The 14,151-nt window shown below is 43.2% G+C and overlaps 1 protein-coding gene and 1 pseudogene across 1 annotated transcript in view; one reads left to right on the top strand and one right to left on the bottom strand.

Annotated features, from left to right (window-relative positions):
- LOC130298315 (oocyte zinc finger protein XlCOF6-like) overlaps positions 1-14,151 on the top strand; it is a 72,610-nt gene that overhangs the window by 29,852 nt on the left and 28,607 nt on the right. The gene's annotated exons all lie outside the window — the stretch shown is intronic.
- Positions 13,112-14,151, bottom strand: part of LOC130298316 (oocyte zinc finger protein XlCOF6-like) — a 63,997-nt pseudogene continuing 62,957 nt past the window's right edge.

Here is a 14,151-nt window from a genome sequence, read left to right on the forward strand (position 1 = left end):
GCAGTATTATAGTAGTTATATTCTTGTATATAGGAGGCCGTATTATAGTAGTTATATTCTTGTATATAGGAGCAGTATTATAGTAGTTATATTCTTGTATATAGGAGGCAGTATTATAGTAGATATATTCTTGTATATAGGAGCAGTATTATAGTAGTTATATTCTTGTATATAGGAGCAGTATTATAGTAGTTATATTCTTGTATATAGGAGCAGTATTATAGTAGTTATATTCTTGTATATAGGAGCAGTATTATAGTAGTTATATTCTTGTATATAGGGGAGCAGTATTATAGTAGATATATTCTTGTATATAGGGGCAGTATTATAGTAGTTATATTCTTGTATATAGGAGGCAGTACTATAGTAGTTATATTTTTCTATATAGGAGCAGTATTATAGTAGTTATATTCTTGTATATAGGAGCAGTATTATAGTAGTTATATTCTGGTATATAGGAGCAGTATTATAGTAGTTATATTCTTGTATATAGGGGAGCAGTATTATAGTAATTATATTCTTGTATATAGGGGCAGTATTATAGTAGTTATAAGCAGCAAACAGAAGCGAGCAGCCAGCACAACTAGCCCTAAATTCCTTAGATCGCACTCTCAGCTAGTGCAGCGAAAGTAAAAGACGCCCTGAGGGGGGGCGTGGCTTGTGCAGCGGTCTGAGCGGTCGCATGTGGCGGTAGCTCCCGCACTGAACCTGGGATATCTTTCTCCTGTTTAGTATCCTGTCTCCCGAGACACCACCTGGACGTACCGGAACCATGGGGCGCACTAATAAGGCTGACCAGAACCGGAACAAAGATAAATCTGCAGTGGAAAAGCTGCAGGAGTTTGCCCGTACCCCTGTCCAAGATGGCGCCGGCAGCGCGGCCTGCACGGCCCCGGAGCCGGAGGATGTGGAGGACGATTCTCCTGAGTCCGGAAGCCCCGAAGACTCCGGCTCGGATCTCACCTTGAAGCAGGTGACAGAACAACTACTCCAAGCGATCTCGTCCTGCCAGACGACGCTCACAGGGAAGCTGGAGGAGGTGAAGGTGGACGGGGGCCTGCTGCGTCAGGACCTGCAGAATGTACGAGGCCGGTTGGTGCAGGTCGAGGACCGCGTCTCTACTCTGGAGGATACGGTATCTCCGATGCCGAATACTATCTCCACGTTGGAATCGCAGCTGTCCATGTGTAAACAGAAGCAGGATGATCTGGAGAACAGACTGCGAAGGAATAATGTTCGCATCATTGGACTACCTGAGCGGGCTGAAGGTCAGGCGCCGGCCATGTTTGCTGAGCGGTGGTTCCGTGAGTTGTTCCCCAATGCCCCATTCTCCGTGGCGTTTACAGTTGAGAGGGCCCATAGGGTCCCGGCCCGGGCTCCACCACCTGGGGCCCCTCCTAGGCCGTTCTTGGCCCGTATCCTTAACTGTAACGACCGTGATTTATTACTGCGTCAGGCTCGACAATTAGGGGACATCACCTATGATAATGTGAAAGTATCCTTTTTCCCAGACTTTTCTGCTGATTTACAGAAAAAGAGGGCAACCTTTGCTACTGTGAAGGCGCGTCTTCGAGAATTGCAAATTTCTTACTCAATGGCATATCCTGCCCGCCTGCGGGTACAAGATGGAGATCGAGCGGTTTTCTTCACTGATCCAGCGGAGGTGTTGGAATGGCTGCGCAGAAGGAGAGGAGCTTCCCCCCGCATGGTGGCATGAGTGATCCTGCTAGTCCTGATCCCTTTTTTCATGTTTGCTCCCCGTCACACAGCACCCTGGCCCTGATGGGTGGTAGTTGAAGCCATTCCCGGTGGTGGGAGGGGGACTCCGCTTTATTGATAACATCCCGGGTTCACCCCCGTATATAGAAGTCACCTATATTACATCTACACACTATGGTGAGCTTGTTATAGCTGGTTGAGTACTGGACTTGGGTTTTTGACTATGTGTTTTCGTGGGATGCTACGGTATCTAAATTTTTGGGTTTTCAATTGGTTAATGGTTTTTGCCCGCACTTATGATTCTTTGCTGGGGACTGTATGGTATGTGCTGCTTCTGGGGGGGGTGGGGGGTGGCCTCGGGGAGGGAGGGGAGGTGGGGGGTTTTTTGACTTTCTGTTTAATGCTCTTTTTTGTTTTCTTTAATGATGGCTGCTTATAGAGTGATGTCCTGGAATGTTAGGGGATTGGGGTCCCCTAAAAAGAGGGTACTAGTCTTTTCTCATATACGGAAATTTCAACCACAGATAGTGTGTCTACAAGAGACGCATCTCGTCCCATCCAGGTGTCACCTCCTGGGGAGGTCGTGGGTGCAGTGGCGAGCTCACTCCTGCCACACGTCCTTCTCACGGGGAGTCTCCCTGTTGATACATAGATCCCTTAGATGGGAGCCCGTTACTGTCAAGGTCGACCCCTTAGGTCGTTTTATATTGGTTCACGCCTATGTGAATAATGACCCCTTAATCCTGATTGGTATTTATAATCCCCCGCCAGCTACGTTAGAGGTGTTCCACATAGCAATATCCTTTGCAGCAGCGTACCCGGGTGTTAAATGTCTGTGTATGGGGGACTTCAATATGATGCCAAATATGTCTATAGACCGACATGTGGGGGGACTGGGTAACCCTTCCGGGGGCCCCAGTCCCTTCGCGGCTCTCATGCTCGAAGTGGGTTGGATTGATTTATTTAGGGTTAGACACCCAAGTGCAAGAGTATATTCCTGTTATAACTTAGGGCATAACTCTCTATCCCGTATAGATCACGCTTTTGGATCCTCCGCTTTGGCGGGGGTGGTGTCCGAGATTTATTACCATACCAGAGCGATTTCTGACCATTCACCCCTGTTACTTTCAATTAATGTCCCTTCTGTTTCTGTTCATAGAAGATGGAAGGTGCATCCCTTTTGGCTGCAGCTTTTAGATCCGGTGGACAGGATCCCTGACCAACTGCAGGTATTTCTAGGGACACAGGACTGTGAGACGGACCCTGGTATACTGTGGGAAACTCTGAAAGCATACTTGAGAGGTTGTCTTAGATCATCCATCTCTTATCTGAAGAGGGAAACCTCAGTCAGAGAGGAGGAACTGGCGGAGCGGTGTGCTGGATTGGAGGCCAGGTACACGGAGGATCCTACAGACGCTCATAGGGAAGCTTGGCTTGCCATGGGTAGGACATATTTACAACATCTAAATGAGAAAATGAACCGTAAGTTGTTTTTCTCTAAACAATTCTTCTTCGAGCATGGCAACCAGTCCAGCAAGCTCTTAGCCCAACTGGTGAGACAGGATAAGGCCGCTCCCCCTATTCTCCGCATTTCATCCTCTGCTGGGACGGTTCTACTGGACTCTACCAGTATTGCTGATAGATTTGCTGACTTTTACATTGACCTATATAGATCTAGAGTGACGTACTCGACTTCTGACCTGTTGGACTACCTGGCGAGGATTACATTTCCCAGACTTTCGGACGTGGATAGGGAGGACTTGGACAGGGACATTACGACTGACGACATCGAGGAGGCTGTGACTGGGATGACTGGGGGCAAGGCCGCAGGTCCTGATGGGCTTCCTTTGGGGGTCTATATTAAGTATCTTCCTCAGGTGGCCAGCAGTTTGCAGTCTATGTATAGCAACGCATTTGTGTCTGGGTCCTTACCGGCTTCTCTATGTGAGGCTACCATAGTGGTTCTCCTTAAGCCCGATAAGGACCCCTTGGATTGTGGGTCGTACAGACCAATATCGTTGCTGAATATCGACTACAAAATACTCACAAAGATATTAGCATTGTGCCTGAATAAATGTATACGGACCATTATTCATGAAGATCAGTCCGGCTTTATACCGGGCAGATCCACTACTGATAATATAAGGAGGGTCCAGACGGCGGTGCAATTGGGGTCCACATTGGAACAGGACTGGGCTTTGGCCTCGCTTGACGCGGCCAAGGCCTTTGATTCAGTTGAATGGCCTTATCTCCTGGCAGTACTACAGAAGTTTGGCTTTGGAGCTAAGTTCATTCGCTGGATACGTATTCTTTACACGAATCCCAGGGCGCAAGTATGTGTTAATGGGATTTGCTCTACCATTTTTAGTCTTGGGAGGGGTACCAGACAAGGGTGCCCGCTCTCGCCTCTGTTGTATGCTATTGCGGCGGAGCCCTTGGCTATCCAAATTAGACAGGACCGGGATGTTTCCGGTATAGTGTATGGTGGTAGGGAGGACCGAATCGGTTTATATGCTGATAACATGGTCTTGTTCTTGAGTAACCCGCGGTCCTCACTCCCTCTAGTCATATCTACGATAGATAGATTTGGTGTGTACTCTGGTCTTGTTATTAACTGGTCCAAGTCCTTTTTACTTCCTCTTCGGCCTTCTGGGTGGCCCGCTGTTTTTGCGGGCCTCCAGGTGGTCGAACAGTTTAAGTATCTGGGTATCCTGGTCCATAGAGATATGTCTAATGACTTTGCATTAAACGCCCTCCCACTCCTCTCCTTGATTAAAGACAAATTTAAGATCTGGGGTACTTTGCCTCTGTCTGTCCCGGGCCGGATAAACTTGATCAAAATGATCATTTTGCCTAAATGTCTCTACATTCTGGAGCATGCTGCTACTCCCGTGCCCATGTCCTTCTTTAAGTCCCTCCACTCGCTTTTACCTTCTTTTATCTGGGGCAATTCCCGGTCTAAATTGAAGTTGGTAACCTTGCAGCGCATGAAGGCCCGGGCGGGTTATGCCCTCCCGGACTTCCAGGCGTACTACTTGGCTGGACAATTGAGGCTACTTCGCTCATGGGTCAGGGCGGAGCCACTACCCAACTCGGAACACCACCTTGCCCATTATGCTCATCAGACCCATTTAAGGGCCTGGTTGGACAGGCCTTCCTCTGGGAGCGGTAGACTCTTACCTTTACATCGCCTGGCCTCCCAGGTGTGGACGACGGTCAAGAAGCTTCATGACTTTACGGACGTAGCGACTGACCTTCCACTTTGGGATGCCCCATATCTGACGCACTTGACGGCTGACTTAGACCCGACCTTTTGGAAATCCCATGGCATTAGAGAATTGTCTCACCTGTACTCGGATAATATTCTTTCCTCCTTCACCCAGCTACAAGGAAAATTCGACCTACCTAGAACGGCTTTTTATAAATACCTGCAGTTGCGCCATGCCTTATTGACTCAATTCCCCCCGTCCACCACTAAAATCTCTGATTACCCACTGATAGGAGTTATCAGGTCTCAAGGTCCTGGGGGGTTAGTTTCTGTTCTTTATGCTCATATTATTGAAATTAAGCATGCTCGGGCACCTCTCCCTGCGGAAGCATACTGGAGATCCCATATCCCTGGTTTGACTGAGGAACAGTGGAGGGAGGTTCAATCGTCTCACACACTGGTGTCCCCCGCTGCGAATAATAAGATTACCCAACTCTACATTATTCATAGTTGCTATCTCACACCGATTAGACTGCATCGAATGGGTAGGACACAGAGTGACCAGTGCCACAGGTGTAGCTCTCCCAGGGCAGATTTTTGGCACCTTATTTGGTCTTGCTCATATGTGTGCTATTTTTGGAAGGAGGTCACAGCCTTTCTCTCCTCATTATTAGGTAGAACTGTCCCTCGTATACCCCTGTTTTGTCTGTTTGGTATTATTGATGAAGACAGTTGGCCTTATTTCACTAGAGTTTTGCTAAGAGAATCACTGTTCATGGCCCGTAAGGCCATAGCTTTAAGGTGGATGGATCCTAGACCTCCTAATGTGTCTATGTGGAAGAGATTGATAAACAATGTATTACCATTTGAACGCTTGGTATATAAACATAGGAAATGCGAAGCAAAGTTTGATAAGGTGTGGGGTGTGTGGTGCGCTTCTACTGATACTCTGTTTACAGCCCACGACTACTATACATCTAGGGACGCATTGCTGCCTCGCACTCCACCCTGAGACAATTGTTAATTGTTGTCTACCTGGGACCCTCCCTTTGATCCCCCCCTCTCTTCCTTCCCCTCTTCGTTCTATTTTTCATTTTTAGTGCTTTCCCCTTCCTCCCTTTGGCCCTCCCTGTTTCCCCCTTCCCCTTTTTTTTGTTTTGTTTAGTTCTGCGCTAACTGATTCTTTCGTTTTCCTTACTCCTCCCGTCCACCCCCCCCCCCCATTTCTTTTTGTTTTGACAGTGGCAGTGGCTTGCGGATAGTGCCCATAATTATTTCCATCTGATATATACGATACATTGGTTTTACTATGTCACGGAGCACTCCTACGTCTTATTTACACTGCACCTGACCGCTGTACTATGCTTTTATCCCGGTACATCAATGTCTCCCCTGCGTGGGAATTTTGTCGTGTGTAAGCATGGCTTGTGCGGAGCCATATGTTTTGGTTTTACTGTTTTGTTATCTTTATTTTCTGTTCAATAAAACGAATTTAAAAAAAAAAAAGACGCCCTGAGCTCGGGCTCCACAGTTCCCTTACCAGTGCTGGCAGGCACTGTAACCCTTCGGGTTCCAAGTCCCTAATGAAAAGACATCTTCGTATCAAACATATGTAGAAAGCAGGGACGTCACTCACCGGGGTACTGTGCCGATAATTCTTTATTTCTTTAAGGTGCAAAGACAGACATGGTGCACGGACGTTTCCAAGGACTCAGCTAATCAGAGTAAGACTGGGTGACAGCTGTTGCGCGTGCGCATTCACGCTTCTTCAGACCCTGTCTGTTCCGTGCTGCATCACCTTTTTGAAGCTACTCTCTGGTGACGTGCACAGAACAGGTGCAAACTACTTAATCAAGAACATATATGTTAAAACATTAAAAACATAAATCAACCGACTTTCTTTATCAAAAGGACACTCTGCAATAAATAGTACCAAAAGGTATATCATAAAAAGACACTGTAATCGACTCTTTCATTCAGCCCCAGGTTTCCAGCAGCATTCAGTTTAATTAACCATTTAGCTTCTTTTAGAATTTTTCTTTTATCTGTATTCTCTTTGCTGCGGATCACCTCTAGCCCCTGAAAGAGTAAATCCTTACAGTTCCCTCCATGTACAGAATTCATGTGTTCAATAAAACGGGGAGCACCTTTTTTAGATCTAACTGAATACACATGTTCCCTAAAACGTGTGTTCAATGCACGTTTAGTGCTGCCGACATAGAAGCGGCCACACGGGCAAACCATAGCGTAAATAACCCATTGTGTTCTGCAGGTAATGAGATTTTTAATATAGATTTCTTCACCACCTATCACCGTAGACTTTCCTGTCTTCATGTGGGGACACCAAATGCATGTCCCACGTTTGTGGTTGCCCGTGGGGCCGATTCTTGACAGCCAGTCTGAGGTGTTCGATTTGGAATGAAAGTTGCTACTGGTTACTACATCTTTCAAGTTTTTACTCCGTTTGAAAGCTATCAAAGGTTTTTCATGAACCAGTTTTCCTAAATCTGTATCATTTTTAATCAGAGACCAATTATTATGAATAGCTGTTCTTTCCAATTTTTTCCAAGGGGCTGAATTTAAATGCAAAAGAGAAACGGGGTAGAGTGGTGCTTTGAGACTTTAAATGTGTTTTTTTCCATTTCTTACTCTTCGTGCTGTTATCTAATAGAGTTTTTCTATCTTGTGCGAATGCTCGATTTAATGCCTTCTCAAGGATCTTTTCTGGGTACCCTCGTGCCCCCAATCTCTCCTTCAGCTCACCAGCCTGTACCAAAAATTTCTCATCAGAACTATTTATTCGTCTCAGCCGTAAAAATTGGCCGTAAGGCAAAGCAGTCTTTACATGTTCGGGGTGGTAGCTGGTGTACTGAAGGAGAGAATTGGAGGCAGTGGGCTTTCTGTACCCTGACGTCTTTACATCACCTTCATTAGTCTCTACCAACACATCGAGAAACTCGATCCGCTTGGCATCGATTTTGTAAGTGAAGCGTAAATTCATTTTGTTTGTTTCGTTCAGAAATTTTACAAAATCCCCGAAGTCCGTCTCGGTGCCATCCCAGGCAATGAACACATCGTCCACAAACCTGAGGTAGCACCGGACGGACTTCAGGAAGGGATTATTAGCTGTAAAGAAATGCCTGTACTCAAAAGCTGCAACATATAAATTGGCAAGGGTGCAGGCCTGATGACGATACTTTGTCATTATTAAGCAGAGGCCTAAATTTCTGCCTCACTGAGGACTTTAACATTGTGGATTTTGAAGTGGATTTATTTAAATCTATAAGAAAATTAAATTTGAAAAAATGATATGCTAATAAAGGAAAAGTAGTAAATCCACTAGAGGGAGAAATCCCTGCCACTATAGGTCCGCTTGGCTTTAGCGTGATGAAAGATGCCACTTCAGCTGAATTAGAATGCCTTGATAATTTGATAGATTTACAGGATGGTATAGAAAGTGACACCTTATGTGACAATGATGTTCTGTCACTTGAGGATTTTAAGGGAGGGATAAAATCCTCCTTTTGTCCCCAAGTGACTCCGGGTAGCAACCTTGACATTTTTCAGAATAATGTTTTACGTGAAGTGAAGTCACTAATATACAAAAAAGATCCAAGTAATCTCAAGTTAGGTGAGAAAAGGGATTTAGATAGTCTTAAAAATATGAACGATATAGTACTTAAAAAATCGGATAAGGGCAGTAACGTCGTTATCATGACTAGTGAATATTATGCCAGCGAAGCCCTCCATCAACTTAATAACCCACTCACCTATCAAAAACTAGCAAATAATCCTGTTCCTAAAATTAAAACCAAACTCCAAACCCTATTACGAAAGGCAGTAGAGAACAATGTCATTTCCAAAAGCAGAGCCGAAAAATTGATCCCTCCATTCCCTTCCAGTCCGCGATGGTACTTCCTGCCGAAGGTGCATAAGACCTTAGATGCCCCCCGGGAGACCTATCGTCTCGGGGCGGGGCTCTGTCACAGAGCCACTCTCCAAGTACTTGGAGTGGTTGCTGCGACCCCTTCTGCAGGAAGTACCATCGTTAGTAAAAGATACTAACCAATTTCTCACTTGCATTCAGGACCTAGCTTGGTCCGATAACATGATGTTGGCATCGATTGATATCGAAAGCCTGTATACAAGTATACCACATGAGAAGGGAGTGGACTGCATAAAAGAGATATTAATCAACGCAGGTAAATCAGAGAAAGTAATACAGTTTATATGTGAATCTTTGGCGTTTATTTTGGAAAATAACACGTTTTTGTTTGATGACGTATGGTACAGGCAAATTGGAGGCGTGGCCATGGGCACCCCCGTGGCCTGCACCCTTGCCAATTTATATGTTGCAGCTTTTGAGTACAGGCATATCTTTACAGCTAATAATCCCTTCCTGAAGTCCGTCCAGTGCTACCTCAGGTTTGTGGACGATGTGTTCATTGCCTGGGATGGCACCGAGACGGACTTCGGGGATTTTGTAAAATTTCTGAACGAAACAAACAAAATGAATTTACGCTTCACTTACAAAATCGATGCCAAGCGGATCGAGTTTCTCGATGTGTTGGTAGAGATTAATGGAGGTGATATACAGACGTCAGGGTACAGAAAGCCCACTGCCTCCAATTCTCTCCTTCAGTACACCAGCTACCACCCCGAACATGTAAAGACTGCTTTGCCTTACGGCCAATTTTTACGGCTGAGACGAATAAATAGTTCTGATGAGAAATTTTTGGTACAGGCTGGTGAGCTGAAGGAGAGATTGGGGGCACGAGGGTACCCAGAAAAGATCCTTGAGAAGGCATTAAATCGAGCATTTGCACAAGATAGAAAAACTCTATTAGATAACAGCACGAAGAGTAAGAAATGGAAAAAAACACATTTAAAGTCTCAAAGCACCACTCTACCCCGTTTCTCTTTTGCATTTAAATTCAGCCCCTTGGAAAAAATTATAAGAACAGCTATTCATAATAATTGGTCTCTGATTAAAAATGATAAAGATTTAGGAAAACTGGTTCATGAAAAACTTTTGATAGCTTTCAAACGGAGTAAAAACTTGAAAGATGTAGTAACCAGTAGCAACTTTCATTCCAAATCGAACACCTCAGACTGGCTGTCAAGAATCGGCCCCACGGGCAACCACAAACGTGGGACATGCATTTGGTGTCCCCACATGAAGACAGGAAAGTCTACGGTGATAGGTGGTGAAGAAATCTATATTAAAAATCTCATTACCTGCAGAACACAATGGGTTATTTACGCTATGGTTTGCCCGTGTGGCCGCTTCTATGTCGGCAGCACTAAACGTGCATTGAACACACGTTTTAGGGAACATGTGTATTCAGTTAGATCTAAAAAAGGTGCTCCCCGTTTTATTGAACACATGAATTCTGTACATGGAGGGAACTGTAAGGATTTACTCTTTCAGGGGCTAGAGGTGATCCGCAGCAAAGAGAATACAGATAAAAGAAAAATTCTACTTCAAGCGGAAGCTAAATGGTTAATTAAACTGAATGCTGCTGGAAACCTGGGGCTGAATGAAAGAGTCGATTACAGTGTCTTTTTATGATATACCTTTTGGTACTATTTATTGCAGAGTGTCCTTTTGATAAAGAAAGTCGGTTGATTTATGTTTTTAATGTATTAACATATATGTTCTTGATTAAGTAGTTTGCACCTGTTCTGTGCGCGTCACCAGAGAGTAGCTTCAAAAAGGTGATGCAGCACGGAACAGACAGGGTCTGAAGAAGCGTGAATACGCACGCGCAACAGCTGTCACCCAGTCTTACTCTGATTAGCTGAGTCCTTGGAAACGTCCGTGCACCATGTCTGTCTTTGCACCTTAAAGAAATAAAGAATTATCGGCACAGTACCCCGGTGAGTGACGTCCCTGCTTTCTACATATGTTTGATTATAGTAGTTATATTCTTGTATATAGGGGAGCAGTATTATAGTAGTTATATTCTTGTATATAGGAGCAGTATTATAGTAGTTATATTTTTCTAAATAGGAGCAGTATTATAGTAGTTATATTCTTGTATATAGGAGCAGTATTATAGTAGTTATATTCTTGTATATAGGAGCAGTATTATAGTAGTTATATTTTTCTATATAGGAGCAGTATTATAGTAGTTATATTCTTGTATATAGGAGGCAGTATTATAGTAGTTATATTCTTGTATATAGGAGCAGTATTATAGTAGTTATATTCTTGTATATAGGAGCAGTATTATAGTAGTTATATTCTTGTATATAGGAGCAGTATTATAGTAGTTATATTCTTGTATATAGGAGCAGTATTATAGTAGTTATATTCTTGTATATAGGAGCAGTATTATAGTAGTTATATTCTTGTATATAGGAGCAGTATTATAGTAGTTATATTCTTGTATATAGGGGCAGTATTATAGTAGTTATATTCTTGTATATAGGAGGCAGTATTATAGTAGTTATATTCTTGTATATAGGAGCAGTATTATAGTATTTATATATAATTCCACGAAGTAGAAGGAAAAAGCCGAAACTGCACTCACCCACTGTCAAAATTCACAAACCGGAGAAAGTTTATTTTCAGATGATATTAGGAGATCCAGCAGGTGTGGGACGTGGAGGAGAGAAGGAGTCTTGCAACTAGTTTCGCGCCAGCCGGCGCTTTCTCTGAGCTGGTGTAAAATAGCCATTTCAAGAGGGAATTGTAATGGATTCAATATCAATAATCATATATATAATTGGGATAAAATGACTATTTCACATTTTGCTAATATTTGCTCATTTGAAACAGATGGCATCAGCCTTTCTTCCCGTGGAGTCTGACAATTAAGACTGAACTTTTATTATTACCAATATTAATGTTGTAGAGAGATAGTGATGTCTGTACCAGGATCCGTATCCTGGACAACACCTGATAATGTCCGACTAATAAAGTATTTGTGTCAGGTGACCATCTGGAGGAAAAGAGGAGCAAGATTATGATTAACGCTTAGGAGAAAAACAAGTCTATAAAAGTCTATAAAACAAAACCACACGCACGTACACACACGTCACGGATAATGATGGATAATGTGGGTGGTAATTTATGTTAATTCTGGAGGCTATATAACCTGTGAACTCTGCCGTAATAAACACCAGAGAATAGCTTAAAGGGGTATTCCAGGCCAAAACTTTTTTTTAATATATCAACTGGCTCCGGAAAGATAAACAGATTTGTAAATTACTTCTATAAAAAAATCTTAATCCTTCCAATAGTTATTAGCTTCTGAAGTTGAGTTGTTGTTTTCTGTCTAACTGCTCTCTGATTACTCACGTCCCGGGAGCTGTGCAGTTCCTATGGGGATATTCTCCCATCATGCACAGCTCCCGGGACGTGACATCATCAATGAGCAGTTAGACAGAAAATTTCAGAAGCTAATAACTATTGGAAGGATTAAGATTTTTTAATAGAAGCAATTTACAAATCTGTTTAACTTTCCGGAGCCAGTTGATATATATAAATAAAGGTTTTGCCTGGAATACCCCTTTAACCTGAACAGAGCGTCAGTGTCTGTCACTTCACTCCGATGCATCAAACTTTACTTAGATAATCAATCTGGACGGGAACAGATATGCACTGAGTATCTGAAGAAGTCATTCCACTTCACTGGGACTAAGTTATACAACAGCTGGAGGCACACTACTACAACACCCAGCATGCCTTTTGGCTGTCCGTGCATGCTGGGGGTTGTAGTTATGCAACTGCTGGAGGCACACTTTTTCATAGAAAAACTTTTGTGCATGCTGGGGGTTGTTGCTAAGCAACAGCAGGAGGCAGCCTAACCTCCTACTGCTGCTTCACATCAGTCCACGGGGAAGGAGGGGGGTGGAGGCTTCACCTTCATGAATGAGGCGGGGGGGGGGGGGGGCAGGGGTCAGCCACAGTGACTGGGAGCGGTCGGCGGGGGGGTATGTGAGAGCAAGAGCTGAGCTGCGTGATTGACAGGCAGGGAGCAGCAGTCACGTGTCCTGGCTGCAGCCTGAGATTTCGAACTCATGCCAGGCCAGCATGAGTCTGAAATCAATAAGAAACTAGCGGCCGGGATATGTAGGGAGACCCCTAGTGGTGGGTTTTCAAAAATGAAAAGAAACATGGTAATTATAATTTTTTTCTTTTTTAATAACATACATTTTGGAACTTGTTAGAAATAGCTTACTTTACAACATATAAAAACTTTTTTTTTCCATTAAATTTTTAATATAAATATTACAAAACAGATTTGGAGAGGCTCTTGTCACTCGAGCAACCATGTGACCTGGGCTGCCCAATTAAGACACCTATACCCAAGGTGACAAAATAAATGAATAAATAAATAGAAATAAATTGGGGCTCAAGGTCTTGAACAGTTCTTTCATGTTTAAAACTTGATTTGTGAGAAAAACATTTCCCACATTCTGAACATGAATAGGGTTTTACCCCTGTGCGAATTTGTTTACAAAGATTTGATTTCTCAGTAAAACATTTCCCACATTCTGCACATGAAAATGCCTTCTCACCTGTGTGAGTTCTTCATGTTTAAGAAGATTAGATTTCACAGTAAAACATATCCCGCACTCTGCACATTAAAATGGCTTCTCCTCTGTGTGAGTTTTTTCATGTTTAACAAGTCTTGATTTTCGAGAAAAACATTTCCCACATTTTGAACATGAATATGGTTTCTCCCCTGTGTGAGTTAGTTTATGGTTAACAAGACTTGATTTCTCAGTAAAACATTTCCCACACTCTGCACATGAAAATGGCTTCTCCCCTGTGTGAGTTCTTTGATGTTTAACAAGATGTGATTTCTGAGTAAAACATTTTCTACATTCTGAACATGAAAATGGCTTCTCTCCTGTGTGAGTTATTTGATGTTTAACAAGTTGTGATTGCTGAGTAAAACATTTTCCACATTCTGAACATGAAAATGGCTTCTCTCCTGTGTGAGTTCTTTGATGTCTAATAAGTTCTGATTTATAAGTAAAACATTTTCCACACTCTGCACATGAAAATGGCTTCTCCCCTGTGTGAGTTCTTTGATGATTAACAAGACTTGATTTGTCAGTAAAAGATTTCCCACACTCTGCACATGAAAATGGCTTCTCTCCTGTGTGAGTTCTTTGATGATTAACAAGTTGCGATTTATTAGTAAAACATTTTCCACATTCTGAACATAAAAATGGCTTCTCCCCTGTGTGAGTTCTTTGATGTGCAA

This window comes from Hyla sarda, assembly GCF_029499605.1.
Source record: "Hyla sarda isolate aHylSar1 chromosome 1 unlocalized genomic scaffold, aHylSar1.hap1 SUPER_1_unloc_9, whole genome shotgun sequence".
NCBI lineage: Eukaryota > Metazoa > Chordata > Amphibia > Anura > Hylidae > Hyla > Hyla sarda.